The sequence below is a fragment of the Loxodonta africana genome, chromosome 1 (assembly GCF_030014295.1).
Source record: "Loxodonta africana isolate mLoxAfr1 chromosome 1, mLoxAfr1.hap2, whole genome shotgun sequence".
NCBI lineage: Eukaryota > Metazoa > Chordata > Mammalia > Proboscidea > Elephantidae > Loxodonta > Loxodonta africana.
In genome coordinates this window covers 71020484-71033219 of record NC_087342.1, presented here as the reverse complement: position 1 = coordinate 71033219, position 12736 = coordinate 71020484, and the positions used below count along the sequence as shown (strand labels likewise).

Genomic DNA, 12736 nt, shown 5'->3' with positions numbered 1-12736 from the left:
GCATTTCACTGGACTGAACCTGTTAATTACAAGATGAGGTTATTTGGAGACTGAAAATAACCAGAAGAATTTTTACTCCCTGAAAATGATCAGAGAGGTTGTAAAACTGAGCAAATATAAAAGGAAGTGAGAGTTATGCATGGGTTATTGGTGAAATAAAATTGTTTTCCACTCTTTCTCTATGGAGTGTTTGTTCTATTTCTGCAAAAAGCAAATGTATTTCTGATTCTTTGGTGATATTGTTTTTAAGAACCTATAAGTAGAAATATTGCATAAAGTCCAGGTGTGCTACCACTATAGTTGGTAAGTGGCTTATTAACAAACAAGCTACCTCATTTATGTCATTCAAAGGCATACCTGTTAGACCACAGAGACCTCTGGTCTATATCAGATTTCAGAAATGAACTGAAAATTGAATTTAAATCCAGACCAATGACCATTGGAGAAATAGAGTGGTCGGGTAACTCTGAAGAGAAACTGGGAAAATGGACTATATATTCTGCAGGTAAAAAATAATTCGCTTATCTTTTTTGCTCACACCTCAGGGACATTGATAGAATTGAAAGGAGTATATGAATCATAAGAACTAAATACACATCTTTGAGGTAAGCTTTTTTTCTCGAGTGTTTTACTTACATGGTGCATGACCTACAAGAGACAACGTTGAGAAGAAGGCCTTCTGAAATATCAGTGCCTAAGAGTTCTTTTTTTTTCTTTTTTAAGAGTTCACTGTTCATCGATTTGGACAATATTTGTTGAATCAATGAGTAGAATATTAACTTAGCTCTTTCTCTTGTGTCTATGATTAAGGGCTTAGTTCTCATTTATTTGACCCATCATGATAACACTTATTATAGCAGAAGTACTTGCTGGTTTTTTGGACACTAGCCATAATGGTTTTGCTACAGGTTAGGACAGACAGTGGAAGGAGAGAGAGGAGGGCAGAAATAGGACAGAGACGTTTTAGGGCCCAGGATGCAGCCATGCACGATATGCCAAGATGTGCACCCTCCTGAAAGTTACATCCCAGGTGAGGAACAATAAAAAAGAAACAAGTAAAAATTATATGTGCTATGAAGAAAAGAAATGAGTAACAGGAACAGTGACTAAGTAACTAGCATCATGAAAGATAAGCTGCTCCCTTCGTTTGGCATAACTACTTTATGTAGTCTGATGATGTATGTATAAGTTACATTTGAGCTAAAACGTGAACCATGAGAAGTGGGCAGCTGTTGAGAAGAGCACTCAAGGCAAAGAAGCCAGCAAGTGTGCCAAGCATTTCAAGGCAGGAAGTAGTGTAACAGGTCCATTGCAGAGTGAGGGAAGAGGATAACAATAGGAGAGGAGATCAAAGTGGTGAACAGAGACTACCCCATTTAGGACCCTGCAGACCATAGTAGGAGCCCTGGTGGAGCGGTGGTTAAGAACTCAGTTGCTAACCAAAAGGTCGTCAATTCAAATCCACCAGCCTATGGGGCAGTTCAACTCTGTCCTATAGGGTTGCTATAAGTTGGAATCGACTCACCAGCGATGTTTTTTTTTTCCAGACCATAGTAAGGAGATTGGATTTACATTGGCTGCTGTGTAGTGAGTGACCATAAGGGACAAGACTGGGAACCAAGAGACTCCAGAAGAAACTGTGGCAGTCACCGTGTGACAGTCGATGGTGGGTAGGCTAGCCTGGTTCTAGTGGAAAAGATCAGATTTAGATCTATTTTGGAGCCAGTAAGTCTTGTTAATGAGACGAATATGAAGATGAAAGAAAGCAGGGAATCATGCAAGACTTCTAAATTTATGACATGAGCAAACGAATGAATGGTGTTGCCATGAACGGTGAGGGAGAAATGATCAGTGAAGGAAGCAGATTTCCAGAAGAAAAGCAAGAGTTTTTATTGAACATCTACCCAGAGGCTCCTCAAGAGAAAGGCCTATTTCAGAATATCAGACATTGAAAACCCTATGGAACACAGTTCTACTCTGACACACCTGAGGTTGCCACAAATCGGAATCAACTTGTTGAGATTGCCAAGTAGACTTTGTGTCTATGACTCTGTACCTTGGGACACAGAGCCTAGGTAGAAACAGACAGCCTTATCTATTGATTTCAAAGCCAGCTAAATGAGCAAGTACCGGGTGGTGGGGTGAATGGGCCAGTTATTCTTGTATTACTTTTTCTTACCAAGACTCTTTCTCTGTCTGTTCCCTTTAGATGAACATCTGCCCTGTTAATCACCAATTCACTGTACAAGCAGACTTAAGTTGCTGGCCAAAGCTTTTAGTAGCTTAACTATCATCTCTATCTGGACTCTGCGCCAAACTTTTTTTTTTTTTAATCTATGAGACACATTCAGGGCTCTTATTCATAGCTCCCCAGTAAAAGTTGTCTGGCCCAAGCCCTTCATCCCATTCACTTGTTTCAAAGAAATGCAGAATTTATTTTCCCAGTATGTGAATTCATTGGCAAGGGCTGTTTTTATGAATTTGATTTTTCAGCCCTGATGACAATCTTCCTTTGTCAGAATCCAGTATTTACATTTATTGGTTCACCATAGTTTTGATCAGTGCCTTTACTACTCTTTTTTAATTAATGAATTCCACAAAACAAGCCTAAATTATGAGTCTTAAACTGCAAACTGCCCAGTCTACTTCAAATATTTGCATAATATTAACCCTTAAAAGTACCCTTTTAAATGGGCGATTGGCCTCCAGATCCTTCCAGTTATTCAGCCTCTCCCTCTGCAGCTACCCTGTTGGAGGCATTTCATTCCCTGGATAGTGAGGAGCTTGTTTCTTTTAGGAAAAGGCGACATCCCCTTTCACTTTCCACAATTATCTCAGGAAAGAGGAGTTCTCTTCCCCACCCCCACAATCACAAAATAGCAAATTCAGCTGCTCTCTCAGGGAAAAGGCAGCCATTCCCACGTCTCTGAAGCAGAACGGTAAGAGAAAAGATGACAGCTAACCTGAGGGAGAAGTGCAGGGTCCTCATTCCTGTCCCATAAATTTCTCTCAGTGTATTACAATCTTAAAATCCCCAGGAGGTAAATGATTACCCAAAATCTTTATCCCTAATATTACTAGATGGGAGGATTTTATTGGTTCAGTGGTTTAATTTTCAACTTCTATTTTTTTCACTGATAAACAGATCAAGCTCATGCTTCAAGCCTGGCCCAGAAGTCACATACATCTTCCCTCATTTCCCAATCTGAATTCAGGTTACGTTAGTATAGGATCCAGGCCCTATATGCCCGTTGGTTCTAGCACTTGTCACTTTTAGGGGTCTGCAGTGTTAACTGTCATCTTCATGGAGTTGGGTTGTATTTTCTGCCTTTTGAGTCCTACATCCAGAATTTCCCTATTTGATAGAATTGAGCAAACTACAGAGTTGAAATTTAATATATTTTGGATAAATTAACTTCTTATGGTTTTCTGAATATAACTATTTGCAGAAAAGCCACTTAGTTTCTGTGAAAACGACTACCCTATGATTTGCTTCTTTTTTAAGCAAACTATTTCAGAAGATAGGTGCATACTTGCAGTCTGTTCCTCACCTCCACTTTTCTCTTGAACCCACTCCCAACAGATTTTTCTCCCACCATTTGCCCAGGTCAGCACTCATCAAAGCTGTTACTGACCCTGGTGCTGGAAAATCCACTGATTGTTGACCAGGCCTTTTCTGTCAACACATGACAGAGTTAAAGACTTCATGGCACCTTGTTTCACATGTTTGGCAGACACCACTCTGGACTGATTTTTCTTGTGCCTTATTTGTCACTCCTTATCAATTTTTTTTTTTTTTTTTGCTGAGTCCTCATCTTTTTCCTGACAGCTAAATGTTGGTGTATGCCATGGCTCTGTTCACGAAGCTCTTATGTAATAAACCCATTCCTAGCAATGATCCCAGGTAGTCCCTTTTCTTACATGCCTTCTCTTTGACAGTGGACCCTCTCTGACCTCTTCGCTGAGCTCCAAACTGGTCATTTCATGTGAGGAGGCCTTCCTTCAGACAAGCGAGATTGCCCTGTCTTCACTGTTCCTCCCCATGATAGTGCTTTTGAGCCTCAGGAACAAAGCACCACGATATGCCCTGCCCCCTGAAGCCTAATGGTTTGTCTAAATGTCAGCAGGATAGAACAGATACAATCCTGGGCAAGGCACCAAGATGTCTGACTTTCCCCTCCTAGGGTGGTCAGTCTGGGAAATTACATCGTGTTTCGTGTAATGGGTCACGTAGACCCTAGTCATGTAACCCCTGAGTTATAATAATGGTCAGCTGAGGCACCTTAAAGTCTCCTCGCCTATGATGCTACTGGGGCACACGTAGCATAAGCATAAGCTTACAGCCCTCCTAACTGGAGCTACCTGATCAGTTGGAGATGGGCAGAAGGTAGGCCTAGATTGTGTTCCTCACCCAAAATGCCAGGTGGAAGGCTTGCATGGATAAGTTTCCTATCTCCACTGGGACAGTTTCCAAAAGCTGGGGGGAGGGGTGACTGGCATCTCATACGACTGTCCCATTTAAGTCCATCACCCATGACGCAAAGTGGGTGTGAATGGAAGAGCTATCCTCCCTGCCAGAAATGCTTTTGAGGCTGGGAGAACTGCTCATCTGTTGTATGCTGTTAGCCTTTTTTGGAAGTAATAAAAGCTACTTTCCATGTGCTAACATGTGTTCAGGGTCTGATCAGAAAGATGTGATGTTTATGGAGCAATCCATATGGGTTATTAGTTCCTTTTTTCTAATGACCTCCTGGCTATCTGGAAATTGGGGATGAATTGGGAGTACATCGCAAATTTGCTACATTGTCTCTCCACTTCAGATGCCTTCACCTCTACTAGAGTATCCAATATCTGTCTCAGTCTTCACATAGCCACAAGCAGAACTCCTGAAGCCTCCTTGAAAGCACTTCTGTCCTAGCCTTTCCCATTTTGGTTAAACTGGCTGCTCCTGTTAAACTGGTGAAGAACCTGGAATCTTCTTCGATTGTGTATTTCCATCAGGATTTAACATTCAGTCCACCAGAATGTTCTGTTAGATGTACCATCAAACTTTTTTATAAATACCATTCTTTTTCATTAGTTTCATTCCTAGCACAATTACCTATCACCTGGGTAAATAACATAAACTAATACCTTGCTTGACTGTTTTTACTCTTTCAATGTTTAAAATGTAAGCATGACCATGTTACTTTCTGGTTTAAAAACCTTCCAAAGCCTTCTCAGTGAAGGTAGGAAAAAAAAAGAAAAGACAAACTTAAATGGCCTTTTTAGGCTCTTTAGGACCTGATATGACCTGGGCCACGGGCCAGCCTTGATGACCTTTCGTCTACCACTCTCCCTTTGCCTCGCAGAATTCTACACATTTCTGGCTTCCCCAGGAAATCGGTCCTGCCTCAGGCCTTTACACTTTTTATCCACCTACCAGTAATGCCCAACTCCTCAATGCTCACCCACCCACAAATCTTCTATGACTTTTTTCCTTGTCACCATTCAAATTCCAACTTCTGTAAGAGACTTGCTTAGATTACCTCTCTGAACACTTTCTTTGGTAATCATCAGCTTCTGCCACTAGAGTATAAGCTCCCTGAGGGCAGGGATTTTTCTTTTTCCTGTGCCTCATAATAGTGCTTCATATATAGGTAGTGTTCACTGAATGCTTCTAGAATGACTTTATGAGTGAATGAATGAAGTTTACACATAATTTATTTCCTTAGTCATGACCTGCTCTTATTATAGTATTTAGATGTATGTCTGTCATTTCTTCACAAATAGCCAATGACTCATTTGAATCCTGCTGAGAGGTTACTTGGAGCTCTGGTGGCAAACAGTGGTTAAGAGCTACGGCTGCTAACCAAAAGGCTGGCAGTTTGAATCCATTAGTTGCTCCTTAGAAACCCTATGGGACAGTTCTACTCTGTCCTATAAGGCCGCTATGAGTAGGAATTGACTCAATGCAATGGGTTTGGTTTTGGTTTTGGAGAGGATACGCACTGAGCTGTAGCATAGAGAATGGAGCCATAATATTGTGATACAGCCCTGGACATCTCCTACTCACTAAAAAATAGTATCAGTCTTTTTAGGTTTATCTCCTAAATCGAATGATCTATCCATCTGTAGATACCTCTACTTTCTCACGGCGGGACCATCGCTCTCTCCTGGACTACACAGTTAACTCCTATTCATATATACTCCTTTCACACAGCCATAAACTTTGAAAACTAGATCCCTGATTACACACCTTCCCACTAAAACACTACCCATTTTTTTCAAGAAAATACAGATGTACTCACTGGCCTTACAGTGTGCTACATGTTCTTGCTGCTTAATACTTCTATGCCCTCCTCAAAAACGATGCTGCCCTCACTGTTTGTACTCTGGCCACACTTGTTTGCTCTTTCCTGCCACCAAACATTTACTTGTGCTGTTCCCTCCTCCCAGAATTTTCTCCTCATCTGTCTACTGTTAACTATTGCCCTTTAGATCCCAGCTCAACTGAAACTGTGTAATGGTAGCTCTCCCTCCTCTCTTAGACCAGTGTATATGCCATTATCATTCACTCACATAAACTGGTGTACCACGAGCCATTTCATTTTCCACAGTTGTCATTTAGCAATCATTTCTGTGATACTTTGATTAAACTCATCTGACCTACCAAGGTGTTGATCTCCCTGAGGATATATTTGACTTTGGACTCTGCCTTGCCTCTCATTAGTGTTCAGTTTAATGCTTGAATGCTTCTGCTCCCTTCTTGTTCCCCATGCTGCCCATACAGGAGCTCAGTGAAAGCAAACACACCATACACAATCTCTCAACATTTGCTGTGAGGTTAAGCCAACATAGATCTTGGATGCAATTTATAAAGACTTGGTAGGCAAATGAGGGGAAGTTTGAATGAGGTACACTGAATCGTGAGTAGGATTCCAAAGTCAGAGAAGCAGAGGAAGAACATTCAAGATGGACATGACAGCATGAACAAAAGTTTGAGAGGATAGGAGAGAAACACAGCTGTGTTCTTTTACTAAGGTGCAAGAGATATGAACAGCTCTACAAACCAGATGTTGGGTAGAGGTCAATATAGCCATTGAGAAGGCAGCTGTGAAAAGACAGACTACAAGAAGTGCCCAATACTTACAGGTATTAATTATGCAGTCATCTCTGATTCAAAAGCTAAGAACCATAGATAGCAAGTTGTCAGATATAGCTGAAGTCTACCAGGCTCAACTCACATTAGTTATAGGACATTTATTCTTCTTGTTACCATGGATTCTATCTTTAATGTCCTTTCTTATTTGGCATGTTTCAACCTGGCTTCCTGCCCTTGCCCAGCCTCAGTGGCATCCATCTCCACTCAATATTTGGGAAAATTTGTCCCCTTTGGTCTCCCTGCCAGGCCTTCAGATTGTGTACCTGATAGTTTCTATTTTTTTCAGATTTTTAAGATAAACCCATTGCCGTTGAGTTGATTTCAACTCATAGCGACCCTATAGGACAGAGTAGAACTGCCCCATAGGGTTTCCAAGGAGCACTGCTGACGTTTTGGTTAGCAGCCATAGCTCTTAACCACTATGCCACCAGGATTTCCTTTAGATAAAAGTTTTCTTCTAATGCTCAGTTTTCATCCTTGCAGTTCTGGCTTCCTTTCTTTCTTTGGTGAGAAATTCCCTCTAGCTCCTGAAGCTTTTACCAGGATACCAGTGGAAAGAGTTGAAAAGATGTAGAAATTCAGACACAGCTATGCCTTCAGGAGCTCATTGTTTAATAACTAACCTTTTATTTCCCTGTAAAATCTGCAGACTGACTCTCTAGTATTACAATAGCCAAGCTCTCTGAAAAGGGACTAGAAACAAAGTCAATTCAAATTAAATGTCTAATCAGTCAAGTTGTCATGAAAAGGGGACATTCATGAGGGAAAACAACAAGCAATTGTCTGGACCTAATGCATTACTCGGTTTGCTCAGAAGTGGTTCAATGTCTGCTCTTTAGCCTAGTCATGGATGGCTGCTTGCCCAAAGAAGAGAAAGACCACTCCCAATATGTTAATAGCAGCCAAAAACAAGAAAACATTTCACCAACCCAACTCTGAATCCCGGAGGAGGAAAGTACAAGTTATTAACTCTCACCCAGGTCTTGTCCCTCCTGGTTCAGAAAGGCTCTTCCTCCCCATTTCAAAAAAATCTGAAAATAAACCCGCTGCCTTTGAGTCAATTCCTACCCAAAGCAACCCCATAGGACAGAGTAGAACTGCCCCATAGTGTTTCCAAAGAGCACCTGGTGGATTTGAACTGCTGACCTTTTGGTTAGCAGCTGTAGCTCTTAGTCACTACACCACCAAGGATTCCATTAGCCATTAGAGAAATGCAAATCAAAACTACAATAAGACAATCTTACCCTGACATTACTGGCACTAATTAAAAAAAAAAAAAAAAAACAGCAACATTGGAGAGGTTGTAGAGAGATTGGAACTCTCATGCACTGTTGCTGGGAATGTAAAATGGTACAACCACTATGGAAAATGATATGGCACTTCCTTAAAATGCTAGAAATATAAATACCATACAATCCAGCAATCCTACTCCTAGGCATATAGCCTAGAGAAATAAGAGCCATCACAAGAAAAGATATATACACACCTGTGTTCATTGCAGCGTTATTCACAACAGCAAAAGATGGAAATAACCTAAATTCCCATCAACAGATGAGTGGATAAGCAAATTATGGTACATACACAAAATGATTTAACTTTACTTGGATTCACAATCAACACCCATGGAAGCAGCAGTCAAGAAATCAAAAGACATGTTGCATTGGGCAAATCTGCTGCAAAGGACCTCTTTAAAGTGTAGAAAAGCAAAGATATCACCTTGAAGACTAAGGTGTGTCTGACCCAAGCCATGGTAATTTCAATTGTATCATATGTATGTGAAAGCTGGACAATGAATAAGGAAGACCGAAGGAAAAATGATGTCTTTGAATTGTGGTGTTTGCGAAGAATATGAAATATACCACCGGCTGCCAAAAGAATGAACAAATCTGTCTTGGAAGAAGTACAATCAGAATGTTCCTTAGAAGCAAGGATGGAGAGACTGCATCTTACACACTTTGGACATGTTGTCAGGAGGGATCTGTCCCTGGAGAAGGACGCAATGCTTGGTAAAGTACAGGGTCAGTGGAAAAGAGGAAGACCCTCAATGAGGTGGATTGACACAGTGGCTGCAACAATGGGATGAAGCATAATAACGATTGTAAAGATGGCGCAGGACCGGGCAGTGTTTCATTCTGTTGTGCATAGGGTCGCTACGAGTTGGAACAGACTCTACAGCACCTAACAACAACAACCCACACAATGGAATGCTATGCAAAAATAAAGAACAATGACAAATCAACAAAACATCTCACAACATGGACGAATCCAGAGGGCATTATGTTGAGTGAAATAAGTCAATCACAAAAGGGCAAATATTGTATGAGACCACTATTATAAAAACTCAAGAAAAGGTTTACACACAGAAAGAAACAATCTTTGATGGTTACTAGGGAGGGAAGGGTTGAGGAGGGGAATCACTAACTAGATAGTAGACAAGTGTTAACTTTGGTGAAGGTAAAGGAAAGACACACAGCTTGACCAAGGCAAAGTCGTAGAAGCTTCCTAGATACATCCAAACTCCTTGAGGGACCGAGTTAGTGGGGCTGAGGGCTGGGGACCATGGTCTTGGGGGACATCTAGGTCAACTGGCATAACAGAGTTGCTGTGGATTGAATTGTATCCCCCCAAAAAGTGTCAACTTGGCTAGGCCATGATTCCCAGTATTATGTGATTATCCACCATCTTGTCATCTGACGTGATTTTACTATGTGTTGTAAATCCTACCTCTATGATGTCAGTGAGGCACAAATAGTGGCAATTATGCTAATGAGACAAGACTCGATCTATAAGATAGGTTGTATCTTGAGTCAATCTCTTTTGAGATATAAGAGAGAGAAGTGAGCAGAGAGACTGGTGGACATCATACCACCAAGAAAGCAGTGCTGGGAGCAGAGCACATCCTTGGAACCCTGGGTTCCTGAGCTGAGAAGCTCCTAGACCAGGGGAAGATTGATGACAAGGACCTCCCCCCAGAACCAACAGAGAGACAAAGGCTTCCCTTAGAGCTGGCACCCTGAATTTGAACTTCTAGGCTCCTAAACTGTGAGAGAATAAATGCCTCTTTGTTAAGGCCATCCATTTGTGGTATTTCTGTTATAGCAGCACTAGAAAACTAAGAGTTCATAAAGAAAATGTTCTGCATACTACTTTGGTGAGTAGCACCTGGGATCTTAAAACCTTGTGAATGGCCATCTAAGATACATCTGTTGGTCCCATCCCAAAGCAAAGGAGAATGAAGAAAACCAAAGACATAAGGAAAATATTAGTCTAAAGGACTAATAGATCACATGAATCATAGCCTCCACCAGCCAGAGCCCAGAAGAACTAGATACTGCCCAGCTACCACCACAGGCCTCTCTGACAGGGATAACAACAGAGGGTCTCAGAAAGAATGGGAGAAAAATGTAGAACAAAATGCAAATTCACAAAAAGCAAACAAGCGAAGACCAGACTTACTGCTCTGACAGATACTAGAGGAACCCCCAAGTCTATGGCCCTTGCACACCCTGCTACCTCAGGACTGAAGCCACTCCTGAAGTTCTTTCAGCCAGAGTTGAGACTGGGTTATAAAACAAACAATAACACACATGAGTTATGGGCTTCTTAGTTCAATCAAATATATGACACCAAATGGGCAACACCTGCCCAAAAGCAAAGAGGAGAAGGCAAGAAGGGACAGGAAAACTGGATGAAACGACACTAGGAACCCAGGGTGGAAAGGGAAATAGGGAGACTGCTGACACAATGCAGGGGCTGCAACCAATGTCGCAAAACAAGTTGTGTACAAATTTTTGAATGAAAAACTAATTTGTGCTGTAAACTTTCACCTAAAGCCACAATAAATTAAAAAAAAATTCTATTATTTTTTTTATAATAGATTAGCAATTCAATCTCTAAATTAAAATTCTATTGAAGAAAATGCAAGTTGAATTTTAGTCTCAAAAAAAGGAAATCATCTGTTTTTGTGTAGAATCCAAACAATGGAAAGAATTTAGCTATCAACTTGTCCAAAATGTTCATCTCACAGATGACTAAACCAAGGCCATCAACTTTGTGTGACTCAATGCAGAAGTACCAGGAAAGCAAAGGGAATCCAGGCCTCTTATCTTCTTAGCATGGGAAGCTTTACCATCTGGTTCAACCTTGCCTACCGTTCATACTCCACTCTCCTGTCTTCAGTCTTGGCCTCTGAGGGTGGGGTATAATGGAAAGACAAGGTGGAACCAGATGGTAGAGCTTCCTATGCTGAGAAAACAAGAGGCCTGGACTCTCATTGCCCTGTAGATCTCACATCAGAGGCAAATTGTTCCAAAGTCATCCTCAGGATGTATATCTCTCAACCCTAACTTTCTGCTTCTCTGGCACTTCTGTTCCCTGATTCTGTGGCTTCATTGCTTGCTTGTGGATTCTGTGGTTTCATTGCTTGCTTCAGGCCCTCATCCTCCTTCTTTGAGAAGATCCATGTACACTCTTTCCTGGGGCTTTCTGACCTCAGTACTTCCAGTCTGCTTGTGTCATGACCCTGCTTTCTCTGCAGACTCTGACCACTAAGAGGTCAGCTCTCTGTTGGTCTTTAGCACTTATTTTTCAAAATGAGAGTGTAACAGTGATTTGATAACTTTATGAATTGCCACTAACAGACCATAGTATCCTGATGCACTCTTTACCATTTTTGTGACACACATCTAGATAGAATGGAAAGGATCATCTAAGCTGATCAGAGCATATGTTTTATTTTGTGAAGTTTCAGAGAGCTATACATACACGGGAAACCCTGGTGGCATACTGGTTAAGAGCTACAGCTGCTAACCAAAAGGTCAGCAGTTTGAATCCACCAGGCACCCCTCAGAAACCATATGTGGCAGTTCTACTCTGTCAATAGGGTCGCTATGAGTCGGAATCGACTCAACTGCAAGGGATTTGGTTCTTTTTGGTGTATACGTACATGTACAAGGAGCCCTAGTGGCACAATGGTTAAGCGCTCAGCTGCTAACCAAAAGCTTGGTGGTTTGAACCAACTCAGTGGCTTCATGGGGAAAAGACTTGACAATCTACTGCCGTAAAGATTACAGCCTAGAAAACTCTTATGAAGCAGTTCTACTCTACCATATAGGGTTGCTATGAGTTGGAATTGACTTGATGGCACTAGTCAGTACTCCTCCTTCTAGTCATGCTTTCACAAAGTTCCTTTCGTCATTAAATCTTCCCATTACTCTCTCTTACATTTCTCAAAACATCTAGGGTTAACAGCTCATTATTATGTGCAACTGATTACCCAGACAACTTCTCGACATAAACTCAAGTTAATACTCAGCAAAGAATTTAAAAAATATATACACATTATTTTAGTGATGAGGAACTCAACATTATCAGGATTGAGTGAAATAAGGCTGATCTTAAAATTTCATCTTTAGGGAGGCGGAGCCAAGATGGCGGAACAGACAGACGCTTCCGTCGAGCCCTCTTTACAACAAAGACCTGAAAAAACAAGTGAAAGCATTATATTTGTGACAAGCTGGGAGCCCTGGGCATCAAAGGCAAGCTTAGACAACGAAATGAGGGGCAGGGGGAGGAAAAGGCCGTTCAGAAGCG

The 12736-nt window shown here is 41.4% G+C and overlaps 1 protein-coding gene and 1 pseudogene across 11 annotated transcripts in view; both read right to left on the bottom strand.

Moving 5' to 3' along the window:
• The window catches only part of LOC100674542 (probable small intestine urate exporter), a 69086-nt gene that overhangs the window by 31249 nt on the left and 25101 nt on the right, over window positions 1–12736 (bottom strand). For 8 of the 11 annotated variants that reach the window (XM_064281660.1, XM_064281653.1, XM_064281631.1 and 5 more), the window contains one exon: window positions 12542–12622. The exons of the other annotated variants lie outside the window; for them this stretch is intronic. The gene's annotated coding sequence lies outside the window, so the exon portion shown is untranslated. The remainder of the gene's footprint in view (window positions 1–12541; window positions 12623–12736) is intronic. 11 annotated transcript variants of the gene reach the window in all.
• LOC100663070 (probable small intestine urate exporter) overlaps window positions 6714–12736 on the bottom strand; it is a 47843-nt pseudogene continuing 41820 nt past the window's right edge.